Genomic DNA, 14225 nt, shown 5'->3' with positions numbered 1-14225 from the left:
GTTATGCGCGTTGAAGTCACCCACTAACAGAAAAGGTGGCGGCAATTGGGCTATCAGCACAGCCAGGACATGCTGCGGGACATCAACATGCGGTGGAAGATAGAGACTGCACACAGTAACAGCCTGAGGCGTCCACACCCGAACAGTGACAGCCTTAAAGATGTTTGTAGAGGGACAGACATGCTGTAAAGGGAGTGAAGGACATAGATGCAGACGCCACCAGATACCCTCTCATAAGCAGCCTGGTTCTTACAATAACCCAGATAGCCACGGAGGGTGGGGGTTCACATCGCTGGAAACCAAGTTTCCTGAAGAGCAATGCAGAGGAAAGGGTGAACGCTGAGAAGTTATCGCAGCTCAGCAAGATGGAGGAAAAAGCCGCTGCAGTTCCACTGGAGGATGACACTGTCCATGGCTGAGAAAGGTGTGAAGGGACCGAGGAGGTAGATTATGCCGCTGGGTCACCTGCTGCCACCGATTGAGTACCTGTGCAAGTGACATCCATTGTGTCTGAGAGTCCGGCGAGATCTAGGTCCTTGGTGGACGCGAGAATCTCTACCTCGCCCTCAGAAGCCGAGCTTGTAGGTTGCGGTGGGGTGGGTGCCACTGCAAGTTCCCGCTTCACTGGCTGGGAGGGCTTCACTGATTCTGTCTCTGGGACGGAGGAGGATCACGAAGTCCTACGACCAGCTGCTTGTGGGCACTTATGCCACTGCCGGGCGTCATCCTTCCCACTTGTGGGAACCTGGGAAGGGAGGGACCCAAGGGCCCCTAGCGAGCGAGAGGAGCCAAAGAAGTTGGATGCTTCCCCGGCTTAGAGAAGATGGGTGGGGGTGGGGGGTTGCCAAGAGGGCATGTGGAGTCGGTGACCCGACTGGAATTCACTGAACTGATGGGGCTATCGCAGTTGTCGTAGCAGCGGCATATGAGGAAATCATTCGCACAGGATGGAGTCGTTCATATTTCTGCTTAGCCTCAGTATAGGTCAGTCGGTCCAGGGTCTTATATTCCATGATTTTCCGCTCTTTCTGTAAGATCCTGCAGTCTGGCGAGCAAGGTGAATGATGCTCTCCACAGTTGACACAGATGGGAGGCGGGGCACATGGAGTATTGGGATGTGATGGGCCTCCACAATCTCGACATGTAGGCTGGAAGTACAGCGGGAATACATATGACCGAACTTCCAGCACTTAAAGCACCACATTGGGGGAGGGATATAGGGCTTGACATCACAGTGGTAGACCATCACCTTGACCTTTTCCGGTAATGTATCACCCTCGAAGGCCAAGATGAAGGCACCGGTAGCAATCTGATTATCCTTCAGACCCCGATGAACGCGCTGGATGAAATGAACACCTCAGCGCTCTAAATTGGTGTGCAGTTCATCATCAGACTGCAAAAGAAGGTCCCTATGGAAAATAATACCCATATTTAAACTCTTATGAGGTGTGATGGTGACTGAAACATCCCTCAACTTGTCACAACCAAGTAACCTCCGTGACTGGGCACAGGATTCCGTTTTTATCAATACTGACCCAGAGCTCATTTTGGACAAGCCCTCCACTTCCACAAACTTGTCCTCTAAATGTTCTACGAAGAATTGAGGTTTCGTTGACATGAAAGACTCCCCATCAGCTCTCGTACAAACTAGGAACGGGAGCGAGTAAGTGTCACTGCCATCCTGAAGCTTACGCTCCTCTGATGGTGTGGCCAGGGAGGGGAACGAATTGGGATCGTATTTCTGAGTGTTGAATTGAGCCCGAGAACACTTAGAGACTGCTGACAGCTGGCCACCAGCAAGTGATGATGTACCACGCTTCGTTGTGGATCATCCGCCCTGATGCCATCCACTCCGACCAAGGGCCCTCCCCAGGGGCACCACCCAGCCTCAGCAAGATGGCAGGATGGCCATTGCCGGGAGTCCCGTTGCCCCAGGGAAATAGGCATCTACTCCTTGGCATACGTGGGGAGTTAACGGTGCAGGCATCACCAGAGCGATCCCTGTGTTGTCAGGGGGGTACAAACAACAGGGTACATGGTGGCCCAACCACAGCAGACTGGCTACTGTGCTGGATATTAGGTGCAAGTAAGTCCATGGTTGTCATCTCCGCAAAAAGCAACACTGCACAGTGCATGGTGGAAATCACACCCAGGAATGTATCCTCGCCCAAGAGATGGAGAACGAGCGGGACGGCAATGCGACAACGAGAAAACTGGCTAAAGGTCTCAATGCACGATGGACACAATGCACCATGTAAGGCACCCTTCCCCAATTGGCTCACTCTTCGGAAGAATTTGGAAATATGGAGGTCAAACCCAGGTGTGCCATGTATGACAGGCATGAAGTGATGGAGTAACGTCAGACTGCTTTATGGACCTGCTATGCAGGATGGTCTGTACATCAGGGCAAATAAATGATTTTCAAGCCTATGACATGTAGCTTGCACTGCATGACAGGTGTGTTGCGGGACCAGTACTGGCCTGCTTTGTTCAACTGTATTGCATGGGCTACACATGCAAATGTATAGCTGAGAAAGTATGTGATGGACAATGGAAGGATGAACATAGAGTAATGACAGGAGGAAATGGATATGGAGAAGGGGCAGGAAGGAATGGACAGAGAAAGGGGGCAGGTGGAAAGAGAAGACAGAGAGGGAGGAAGAGATGGATAGGAGAGTAGGAAGGAGGGCATAGATAGCGAGAAGTTGGTAGAAGGAGATAGAGATGGAGGAGGAGTATATGGGCAAAGAGGGTAGAAGGAGATGGATACAGTGAGAGAGGAGGACATCATGTACAGGTACAGGGGGAGGAGGAGAAGCAGAGTTGAAAGGTGTGCACGAGTAGTGGGCAGATGGAAGAAGGAGGGGGAGGAGGAGATGGACTAAGAGATATGGAGTTGGAGTACATGGATGGAGGTGAGAGGAGATGGACAGAGAGAGGGGGCAGCGGTGAGGGCCAGAGAAAGGGCTTACAAGGAGATGAAGAGACAGAGAGAGTGGGGGGGGGGGGTAGAAGATAGAAAGAGAGTAGTGGGTGGAAGAGTTGGACAAAGAAATTGTGAGGAAAAGGTGGGCACAGAGAGGGCGAGTAGGAGATGTGTGCAATGATATGTGTCAAATGTGTATGCAGGTGAAGCAGTGGGGAAAAGGCTAATCTGTGTGTGTGTGTGTGTGTGTGTGTGTGAACTCTTTCCAAGCCTCTGGATATTCAGCCAAATTTGGCACAAAAACATTAGGCATCACCAAAATCAGCATTATGTGGTTTATAACCTCGCAGATTCAATAGTAGTGGAGATATGGGCAGAACGTGTTTTTTTTCAGCCCTTGGAGTGTAGGCTACCCTGCACAACATGCATTTTGTGTGGGGAAACAGTACTGGAGTGCTAAGTCAACCTGCTTTGCAGGGCAGCCAACATATCTGGGGCAAGAAACGGTTTTCAAGTCCCTGACATGCAGGCTGCCCTGCTTGACAGGCATGTTGTTTTGAGACAGTGTCATCCTGTTTTATCGACCTGTTTTGCGTGGTGGTCTGTATGTCAGGGGCAATTAATGATTTTGATGCCCCTGATGTGCAGCCTACCCTGTATTGCAGACATGTTGTTGGAGTAGTATTGGCCATCTTTTTTGAACTGTATTTCTGGGACTACACTTATGATGAGCAAGGCGGGAACAGGTTGAGATGGATAGAGGAGGGTTGAACAGAGCGACAACAGGGTGAAATCGACGGAGAGAGGAGTGTACATGCAGAGAGAGGGGGACGGGGAGAAAAAGGGGAGTAGGAGTTCATCACATGGAAGGGTGGGAGGAGATAGACATGGGAGTGGGAAGAGGATACAGATAGAAGGATTGTGAGGAAGATGGTTATAGAGAAGGGGCAGGGGAGATGGGCAAATAGAGAGGGAAGGAGGAGCTGAAGAGACAAAGAGAGTAATTGGGAAGACACAAACACATAGACGTGTGAGAGTGAAGTGGATAGTGAGGTGGGTTAGAAAGAGGGGGATTCAGTGAGGTGGATGTTGTAATATATGTGTTGATGTGCCTGCCATTTAAGTAGTTGCAAGAATGGTAGTATATAAATAAAATGGAATGTGTGTATGCACAGTATCTCCTTCTAAACCACACGATCAGTTTAGACCAAATACGGTACGCATGTTGCTTGCTACTTGAAAATCAGCAATATGGGGTTAGAACATCTAAGCTCCCATAGGAGCATTGACACATGCAAAAAAAGCTTTCTGCCTCTCATGTTCAGATGGCAGATAGAAGATGTAGAGGGTTAGTGATAACTTACAAAAGGAAGAGATAGAGGAGAAGACTGATGTGGAGCAGGGCAGTAAGATACAGACATAGGAATGGGAGAGGAAAATATAGTCATAGACACAGGACGAAGGATAGAGAAAAGGAGTGGAGGAGGAGAAGATGAAGAGAGAGAGAGAGAGTGGGGAGGAGGAGATGGACAGATAGAGGTCTAGGATGAGGAGCACAGACAAGTGGAGGAAGGAAAAGGTGCTCACAGTAAGGGAGTATTAGTAGATACATGTATATAAAGCAGACTGTATAAATATTTTATATCTATGGTCTCCTCCCAATCCCCTGGACAGTGGATAGATCTGAACTAAATTTGGCACACAAACAGCAAAATCCAGAAGTATCAACACTGCATAGTTTATAACGTCCAAGCCCCAATAGGAGTGAAGGTATGGTCAGACAGGTGTTTTTTCATTCCCAAAGATATAGGCTGCACAGCGCAACAAGTATGGTGTGCGGAAGTGATACTGGGCTGCTTTATCAATCTGCTTTGCAAGGGGTAAGAAACGTCATCCCAGCTTGTGAGATGTAGGCTGCTCTGCACAACAGATATATTGTGTGGAACTAGTATCAGTCTGTCTTATGAAACTGCTTTGCAAGGACGCCTACCCATCAGGGGCAGAAAACTGTTTTTCAGCCAACAACACATAGGTTGCCCTTCACAATGTATTTGTTGTGTTGAAGTAGTATTGGCCCTGTTTAGCAACCAGCTTCACATAGCAGCACATAGGTCAGATGTAAAAGCTTTGTTGCAGCCACTGAAGTGCCGTCTGCCCCATAAGATAGGCTTGTTGTAGGGGTAATATCAATTTTCTTTATTGGCTTGCATGGTCTACACGGGCAGACTGGTGCTGTAAGAAGAAAGATGAAATGGATAGAGCATTGAGAAACAGCTGAAATCATTAAAACTGAACAAAGCTCCAGGGCCTGATGGAATCCCCATCAGATTCTATACTGAATTTGAGCTTGAGTTAACTCGTCTTCTAACTGCAATCTATCATAGATCCCTCAAACAAAAAGCCATGTCCAGTTCTTGGAAAAAAGCACTGATCACACCCATCTACAAGGAGGGTAGAAGAAGTGTTTCACAAAACTACTGTCCAATATTCTTAACATCGATTTGTTGTAGAATCCTAGAACATATTCCGAGATCAAACAGTCTCAGTGCCAACTAGCACAGATTTCAAAAACATCAGTCATGTGAAACCCAACTCACACTTACGGAAAGCTTTGGATTCAACGGAGGCAGGTAGATGCAGTATTTCTTGATTCCCGAAAAGCATTTGACTCAGTACCGCATCTATGCTTGTTGTCAAAATACGATCATATGGGGCACAGACTGAAATTTTTGATGTATTAGGGACTTTTTGTTAAGGAGGACACCGCATATTATATTGGAAGGAAAGTCATTGTCAGATTTAGAAGTAACTTCAGGTGTGCCCCAGGGACCCTTGCTGGTCATGTTGCACATTAGTTACCCTACAGGCAACATTAATAGTAACCTCAGACTTTTTGTAGATGATGCAGTTATCTATAATGAAGTACTAGCTGAAAGAAATTGCGTAAATATTCAGTCAGGTCCCCATAATATTTTAAAGAATTGCAAAGATTGGCAACTTACTTTAAATGTTCAGAATTGTAAAGTGTAGCATCCTATGACTATAATATCTATGAGTCATTGTTGGATTCAGCTGACTTGCACAAATACCTGAGTCTAACAATTTGTAGACCATATGAAATGGAATGATCACATAAGCTCAGTCATGGATAATGTAGGTGGTAGATTTCAGTTTATTGGTAGAATACTGGGGAAGTACAATCAGTCTACAAAGGAGATTGTTTATAAATCATTCATGTGACTGGTTCTAGAAAATTACTCAGTACTGCAGAACCCATACAATTAGGTCTGAGAAGGGATATTGAACGTATACAGAGAAGGGCGACACAAATGGTCACAGGTTTGTTTGATCTGTGGGAGAGCGTCACAGAGATACTGAAGGAACTGAACTGGATGAATCTTGAAGACAGACGTAAACTATCCTGAGAAAGTCTATTGACAATGTTTCAATAACCGGCTTTAAATGATGGTTCTTGCAATATACTGTACTCTCTTACATATCACTCACATAGGGATCGTGAGGATACAATTACAACAATTACTGCACAATCAGAGGCATCAAATAATCATTCTTCCCGTGCTCCACACACCAATGGAATTAGAAGGAACCCTAATAACTGGTACAGTGGGATGTACCCTCTGCCATGCACCTCAGTGTGGTTTGCAGAGTATAAATGTAGATGTAGAAGATGCGATGGACAGAGAGAGGTGGTGGGAAAGGATAAGGACAGAGTTGAGCAGGAGAAGGTTGACAAAGAGTGGGAAGGCAGTAGATATGGACAGAGAAAGGTGGGAATGGGGAGAAAGCTGGAAAGGGGAGCAGGAGGAAACGGAAATGATAAGACACATGGGCAGAGAGAGGGGGAACGAGGAGATGGACATATGGAGGAGGAGGAGGAGATGGAGAGAGAAGAGGCAATGAGAGGTCACACTGATATAGAGGGGGAGGATGAGATGGACAGATACAGTGTCACAATGGGAGTTACAGCCGACTGCACTGTAAGACAAAGAAACAATGCACCATGAAGGAATTATCTGAATGACATGGAAACTGATAGATGGATGTACATGTGCAGAAAAATGAATGATTACAGTTTCAGAAAAATTGGTTGATTTATTGAAAAGAAAGAGCTTTACAATTGAGCAAGACAGTAACGCAATGGTCCACCTCTGACCCTTGTGCAAGCTGTTATTTGGCTTGGCATTGGTTGATAGAGTTGTTGGATATCCTCCTGAGGGATATCATGCCAAATTCTGTCCAGTTAGTGCGTCAAAATCCCCCGCTGGTTGGAGGGTCCTGCCCATAATTCTCCAGACGTTCTCGACTAGGGAGAGACCTGGTGACCTTACTGGGCAAGGCAGGGTTTGGAAAGCACAAAGACAAGCAGTAGAAACTCTTGCTGTGTGCGGGCCAGCATTATGTTGGTGAAATATAAGCCCAGGATGTCTTGGCTTGAAGGGCAACAAAATGGGATGTACAATATCTTCCTCATATACTGTCACGTGCCACAGGTGACAACCAAAGGGGACATGCTAAAATGACACCCCAGGCCAACATTCCTGGTTGTTGGACTGTACTGTGGGTGACATTGAGGTTGATATCCCACCTGTCCTGGGCCTCTTCAGCCATGTATTCACAGGTCACCAGGGCTCAGTTCGATGTGGAACTCATCACTGAAGATAATTTTACCACAATGAGATTCCAGGCCAAAGACGTATTTAGAGACGTCCCAGACAGCGGTGTGATACCAGTCTGACTGTCGCCCACCATATGGCCCAACAACCAGGAGATATGGTCTGGGGTGCCATTTTTTTCATAGCAGACCCATTTGGCTATCATTTGCTGCACCCTTACAGCACAATCGTACATCGACGATATTCTGTGCCCCATTTTGTTGCCCTTCATAGCAAGCCATCCTGGGCTTACATTTCAGCAAGATAATGCCTGCCTGTACATGGCGAGACTCTCTACTCCTTGTATTCGTGCTTGCCATACCCTATCTTGGTCAGCAGGGTCGGCAGATCTCTCCCCAATTGACAACATTTAGAGAATTGTGGACAGGGTCCCCCAACCAGTGTAGGATTTTGACATTCTAATGCACTAACTGGACAGAATTTGGCACGATATTGCTCAGGATGACATCCAACAACTCTTATCAATCAATGGTATGCCGAAAAGTTGCTTACACAGGGATCAGAGATGAACCATCACAAAATTTACTTGCTCAGTTCATGAAGCTCTTTCTCTTGAATAAATACTCCATTTTTCTGAAATTTTAAATATTTGTTTGCCTGTACACTTACATCATATCTACCGACTTCCGCTCCATTTGGGTAATTTCTTCATGGAGCTTCGTATTTGTTTTCTTTTGTCTCAGTGTTTAGCTTCCATAAGAGTGGAGATTAGATGTTTTTGCATGCCTGATGTTTAGGGTGTCCTGAATGACAGGCATGTTGTGTATGAGGAATATTGGAGTTTCTTATTGACCTCCTTTGTATGGCACCCTGTAGGTCAAGGGAAAAACGTTTTTAAGCCCCTGACATCTAGGCTGTCATGCATGACAGCCATATTGTAATAGTAGTATTGACCTGTTTTACTGATAACTTTGCAGAAGCTGCACGTGCTGATCAGCATGGCTGAGGTAAGTTTCCGAAGATTAGAGGAGGGAATGTACATGGAGAGGGGGTAGGTGGGGATGGATAGGGACAGAGGGCCAGGAAGTGATGGACAGAGGAGGTGTGATGGAGGAGGTAAATAATGAGAGTTGGCAGGAGGAGATGGATATGAAAAGGAAGACAAAAGGGGCTGGAAAGACACACGGGGGCTGGGGGCAATGGATGGAGAGTGCTGTGGAAGAGGTGATGGTCAAATGGAGATGTTGGTAGATAGATCTGTGTGGAGCAGGTGTACTGAGAGATTTGGGGGGGGGGGGACTGTGGTGGACATAGAAAGGGGGGAGGAAGAGATGTGTGCAATATAAGTGTCTAACTTGGGACCAAAGCTGCTGGGAAATGACAAGTTGGATACACCCTAAAAAAAAAAAAAAAAAAAACCAACTTCATTGTGCATGTTTTTTTGTCTTAAAATATATATAAACCAGACTTTATGTTTACATGTATGACATCACCTCTGAAACCTCTCAACTGATTTGAACTAAGTTTGGTACACAAATAGCAAACTTTACGAATATCACCATTCTAGCTGCAACAGGAGTGTGGATATGGGTTAAAAGATATTTTTCCAGCTTGTGCAATGTAGGCCGCCTCGCATGACAGGCACGGGATATGTATTATCGGTCTGCTTTATTGACCTGTTTTGTAGAAGTTATCTTTGTGGATGAGTATGACTAGAAGAAAGTTGAGATGGATAAAGAAGGGGATGGACATAGAGAGTTTATAGATTGGGATGAACAGAAAGAAGAAAGGCAGGAGTGTATGGATACAGAGAGGTGGAGAAAGTGATGACAGATGGAAGGGAGCAGGAGGAGATGGATATGGAGAGAAGGAGGGGTAGATGGGAAGAGACCCAGGGACTGGAGCAGATGGACAGGGCGAGGGGAGAAGAGGAGATGGACAGAAGGCAGAGGAGGAGATTGGCAATAAATGGATGGATTGACAGAGAGGGGGAGGATGGGATTGATAGAGAGAGAGTGTGAAGGAAGATGGGAAAACAGAGATAGGGTCACTAAGGGAGCTTACTGGCTCCTAAAGGAATGGAGATTTGTGCTACACACTTGCTTTGAGCACCTGATGTTTAGGCTGTTCAGTGACACAGATATGTTGTGTTTGAATAGTGCCAGCCTGGTTTATCAAGCAGCTTTGCATGGCAGCCTACACATCAGATGCATAAACAGTTTTCCAACCCCTGACATGTTTGCTGCCCTACATGACAGGCCTATTGTTGGAGTAGTACTGACCTGTTTTGATATCTTTACAGAAGCTACACGTTCTGGCAGACACAGCTGAGGGAAGATTCTGATGAATACAGGAAGGGATGGACAGAGAGCATGGGTAGGTGGTCATGGATACAGACAGAGAGAAGTGTGGAGGAGAAGGTCGATAGTGAGAGGGGCAGTAACAGATGGATATAAAAACAGAGGCAGAACAAGAGGGAAAGACACATTGAGGCTGAAGAAAACAGACAGAGAAAAATATGGAGGAGGTGATAGACAGAGAGAGGGGGAGTAGGTGATGGACACACAGAGAGAATGGAGGAGATTATAGTTAGAGAAAGGGGAAGGAGGGATTGGACAAATGAGAAGGAGAGTGGGGAGGAGGAGATAGACAGATAGAGCTGAGTGGATGGGATGGACAGAGAGATAGGGGAGGAAGAGGGGGACACAAGAATGAGGGAGGAGGAGATGTCTACAATATAACTGTCAAATGTGGGAATGAAGTCACTGGGCAATGGTTAGTCTCTATATATAAAGCAGCCAACAGTCTTGCCGCCATGGTAACAACGGTTTCCGTCAGATCACTGAAGTTAAGCACTATCGGGTAGGGATAGTACTTGGATGGGTGACCATCTGGTCTGCCGAGCGCTGTTGGCAAGCGGGGTGCACTCAGCCCTTGTTAGGCAAACTGAGGAGCTACTGGATTGAGAATTAGTGGCTCCGGTCTCGTAAACTGACATATGGTTGTGAGAGCGGTGTGCTGACCACAAGCCCCTCCATATCCACATCCAGTGACGCCAGTTGTCTGAGGATGACATGGCGGCCGGTCAGTACCGTTTGGCCTTCCAGGGCCTGTTTGGGTGTATATATAAAGCAGATGCTATTCTGTGTGTCCAGGATCTCCTCTGAAACCCCTTGCTTGATTTCAACCAAATGTAGCCCACAAACAGTAAACTTCTCAAGTTTCAGCACTGTGTGATTTATAACCTCGTAGCTACAATAGTTGTGGACATATTAGCTAAAATGTGTTTTTTTTCAGCCAATTAAAGGATGCACAGCATGGTAGGCATGTTGAGTAGTAACAGTATCTGCTTGCCTTATCGACCTGCTCTTTCTTGGTGGCCTACACATCAGGGCAAAAAAAGTTTTTTCCATTCCTTATATATAGGATGCCCTGCATGACAGCTGTGATCTGATGGAGTAGTTTGGGCTTCCTTGTGGACCTGCTTGGCATGGACTACAAGTGTGGATGGGCATGTTGGGGGAAGTATGTGATGGATAGATGAGGGGAGAACATAGAGAGAAGAGAATGGATATTGAGAGGGGGCAGGAGGGGATGGACAGAGAAAAGAGGCAGGAGAGAAGGTCAGAGAGAAATGGAGACAGAGACAGACAGACAGGGAGAGTGGGGACAAGGCCATGGATAGGTTGATGCACGTAGGAGGAAATGGATAGAGAGGAGGAAAGGAGGAATATATGGGCAAAGAGAGTAGAAGGAGATTGAGGTGGTAGAAGGTGTAGAAGAGTAGTGGGCAGGTGGAAATAGAAGAGGGGGAGGAAGAGATGGACAGAGAGAGGGGGAGGAGGTGGGCAGAGAAGTGAGTCAAGAGAGGGATGCAGAAGGCAGGTGAAAGATGTGGAGGAGTAGTGGAAGGTGGAAAATGAAGACAAGGAGGAGTTGGGCAGAGTGAGGGGGCAGAGGCTGTGGACAGAGAATGGGAGTAGGAAGAGATGAAGAGGTAGAGAGAGTGGGGAGGAGGAGATGGGCAGAAAGTGGTGGGAGGATGAGGTGGCAAAAGAGATTGGAGTGGAAGAGGTGGACAAAGAGAGGAGGATTAGGGTATGGGTACAATGATATGTGCTGAATACATGTGTAGGTGAAGCACTGGGCAGAGGGTCGAGACAGAAAGACAAAGTGTGGGGGAGGAGTTTAACAGATGGATGTGGGAGTATGAAAAGGACAGATGGGCTGGGGGAGGACGATGTGGACATAGATAGATGTTTTGAATGTACAGGGCTATTACAAATGATTGAAGCGATTTCATAAATTCACTGTAGCTCCATTCATTGACATATGGTCACGACACACTACAGATACGTAGAAAAACTCATAAAGTTTTGTTCCACTGAAGCTGCACTTCAGGTTTCTGCCGCCAGAGCGCTCGAGAGCACAGTGAGACAAAATGGTGACAGGAGCCGAGAAAGCGTATGTCGTGCTTGAAGTGCACTCACATCAGTCAGTCATAACAGTGCAACGACACTTCAGGACGAAGTTCAACAAAGATCCACCAACTGCTAACTCCAATCGGCGATGGTATGTGCAGTTTAAAGCTTCTGGATGCCTCTGTAAGGGGAAATCAACGGGTCGGCCTGCAGTGAGCGAAGAAACGGTTGAACGCGTGCGGGCAAGTTTGACGCGTAGCCCGTGGAAGTCGACGAATAAAGCAAGCAGGGAGCTAAACGTACCACAGCCGACGGTTTGGAAAATCTTACCGAAAAGGCTAAAGCAGAAGCCTTACCGTTTACAATTGCTACAAGCCCTGACACCGATGACAAAGTCAAACGCTTTGAATTTTCGGCGCGGTTGCAACAGCTCATGGAAGAGAATGCGTTCAGTGCGAAACTTGTTTTCAATGATGAAGCAACATTTTTTCTTAATGGTGAAGTGAACAGACACAATGTGCGAATCTGGGCGGTAGAGAATCCTCACGCATTCGTGCAGCGAATTCGCAATTCACCAAAAGTTAATGTGTTTTGTGCATTCTCACGGTTTAAAGTTTACGGCCCCTTTTTCTTCTGCGAAAAAAACGTTACAGGACACGTGTATCTGGACATGCTGGAAAATTGGCTCATGCCACAACTGGAGACCGACAGCGCCGACTTCATCTTTCAACAGGATGGTGCTCCACTGCACTTCCATCATGATGTTCGGCATTTCTTAAACAGGAGATTGGAAAACCGATGGATCGGTCGTGGTGGAGATCATGATCAGCAATTCATGTCATGGCCTCCACGCTCTCCCCATGCGATTTCTTTCTGTGGGGTTATGTGAAAGATTCAGTGTTTAAACCTCCTCTACCAAGAAACGTGCCAGAACTGCGAGCTCGCATCAACGATGCTTTCGAACTCATTGATGGGGACATGCTGCGCCAAGTGTGGGAGGAACTTGATTATCGACTTGATGTCTGCCGAATCACTAAAGGGGCACATATCGAACATTTGTGAATGCCTAAAAAAACTTTTTGAGTTTTTGTATGTGTGTGCAAAGCATTGTGAAAATATCTCAAATAATAAAGTTATTGTAGAGCTGTGAAATCGCTTCAATCATTTGTAATAACCCTGTATATGCCAAACATTCTCATATGTATGGATGTCTGGTATGTCTTTCCAAACTCATGGACCAATTTCTACCAAACTGGCTCACAGATAGCAAAGTTCACGAGTGTCAGCAGTTTTGGGCTTATGACCTCCCAGTTCCAATCCCAGTGGAGATACGACAAGATGTGTGTTTTCAACCCTTGCCATATAGGTTGCCCTGCAGGACATGCACAATGCGTGGGAATAGTATCAGCATCCCTTGTCGACCTGCTATAAAGAGCAGCCTTTATGTAAAGGCCAGAAAGGGTCTTTCATCATCCGAGGTGTAGCCTGTTGTGCACAACAGGCATATTCTGTTTGAGTAGTATCTCACTGCATTGTCGCCTGCTTTGTTTGACACCCAGTAAGTCACTGCATAAAAATGCATTTCAAGCTCTTCACTTGTAGGCTGCCCTGCACAACAGGCACGTTGTGGGGAAGTAGTATAAGTTGTTTTATCAACATGTTTTGCAGAAACTACAACTGATGATGGTCATGGCTGAGCAGATTTATAGAGTGGGGGGAGGTGGATGAAAGGGGCAGGGGGGGGAATGGAGGGGGAAAGGGGCAGTGGGGTGGTTAGGGGCATGGGACATGGATAGAGGATAAGGGGTTTGAGATGTCTAGGGAAGGGGGGGAGGGGGTTAATGGACAGTGAGCGAGGAGAAGGAGGAGACTGGCAGACAGTGGGGGGGGGGGGGGGGGGAGGCAGGAGGAGATGAACAGATAGAGAGGGAAGGAGGAGGGGGTTAAACACAGAGTGTGTAGCATGAGATGGACATGAGTGTGGGCAATGGTGAGCGGAGAGAGGGGAGAGAGGAACGTCGTCTGTGTGGGTGGGAACGGGGTATTGGAAGAATAAGAGGGCAGGAAGAGAGGGAGCAGAGGAAATGGACAAACAGCGAGGAGAATAGGTGATGGAGAGACAGAGTAAATGGGGAGGAGGAGATTGGCAGATAGATATGGAGGACGAGGTGAACAGAGAAATTGGTGTAGCAAAAGAGGGACACACAGAGGGTTGGAGGAGATATGTGCAATGTATGAGTCAAA

The sequence above is a fragment of the Schistocerca nitens genome, chromosome 1, assembly GCF_023898315.1.
Source record: "Schistocerca nitens isolate TAMUIC-IGC-003100 chromosome 1, iqSchNite1.1, whole genome shotgun sequence".
Classification (NCBI taxonomy): domain Eukaryota; kingdom Metazoa; phylum Arthropoda; class Insecta; order Orthoptera; family Acrididae; genus Schistocerca; species Schistocerca nitens.
Note: the sequence above shows the minus strand (reverse complement) of the source record.